Source organism: Meriones unguiculatus, chromosome 1 (genome assembly GCF_030254825.1).
Source record: "Meriones unguiculatus strain TT.TT164.6M chromosome 1, Bangor_MerUng_6.1, whole genome shotgun sequence".
In the NCBI taxonomy this organism is placed as follows: Eukaryota; Metazoa; Chordata; class Mammalia; order Rodentia; family Muridae; genus Meriones; species Meriones unguiculatus.
The window spans coordinates 124040611-124041949 of record NC_083349.1 but is presented as its reverse complement, the minus strand read 5'-3'; positions in this window follow the sequence as shown (position 1 = coordinate 124041949).

Sequence of the window (1339 nt, the reverse complement as noted above, 5' to 3'; positions counted from 1 at the left end):
TTAGCAGGGGTTTCTGTTCATCAGCGTCAGCTTCTTAGCTCCAGTCTCTCTGCAAGGTGATCTAACAAGTTGTCAGGACAGCGTGAAATTTCTTCCTGGGAGACACGTTCCTCCCGTGGCTGGCACCAGGCTTCAGCCTGCTCCTACTTCCAGCATGAGACAGCTAGAGAAATCCCTCCTTCTTCCGGACCATTTTTTAAGAGTCAGATACTCAGCGGGGCTAGGTAACACATGTCTTTAATCTTAGCACGGGGCAGTAGAGTCGGGAAAATCTCTGTGAGTTGGAGGCCAGCTTGGTCTACAGAGCTAGTTCCCAGACAGCCAGGGCTACACAGAGAACCCTGTCTCAAAAAACCCAAAACCAAAACCAAACAAGAAAGTCAGATAGCCAATGGAAGGGGCACAAATGCCTCCTGTCAAGAGTGTTTACAAAATGGGAAAAGTGGGGTCAAAAGCAATGCCAAAGGTGTCAGGACACCACAGGCCAGGCTCTGTAGCAGACTCCTTTTGGGAAACGGGCAGCTAGGCAAGTGTTCCCCTTTCTCCAGCCCTGTTTCTCCCCTGCTCCTTCCACTCAGGGAATACATTTCCCACAGGGAATACATTTACATACATACACACACACACACACACACACAAACACACACAGCAAAGCCTCTTGACTCTCCAAACAAATATCAAATCTTGTCTCTCTTGGAAAGTCTAGCTCATCTCTTCAGGGTTTGGATCTTCCAGAAAGTCTGACATGGTTCATTTCTAGAAAGTTCTATTTCATTCTGGAGTATTCTTTCCTGTGGCTTTCTAAAGGGGGGACAGGGCGGAAGCAATGGCTCAGTGGTTAAGAGCGCTGACTGCTCTTTCAAGAAGACCTGAGTTCAAACTCCAGCACCCACATTTTTGTTCTCAACTGTCTGTAATTCCAGTCACAGAGAATCTGATGCCTTCTGGCCTCTGAGAGCACCAGGCACATATGTGGTTCACAGACAAACATACTTGCAAAACAACCATGTGCACACATGCAATGATTTTTTAAAAGAAGAAATGAAAAGAAAAAAGACCTTTCTCTAAGAGAAAGGAGAAATGTCCGTCTTCATGAAGCTGGGGCGGAGAGGGAGTTCTTTTAAACCTTGCTTTTCTTCAAACAACTCTACAGCACGGGGTGGGGAAAGGGTGTAGGCAAATATCAGTGGCTTGCTCCCCCGGGTTAAATTATAAATTAATCTCTGTGCTGCACATGTGTTCAGCATCACTTATGCTCCCTCACCACCACCAACAAACACTCAGTGCATGCAAGAGTCCTGACCTGGAACACCCCAGAATGTGCCTTATTTGAAGACAG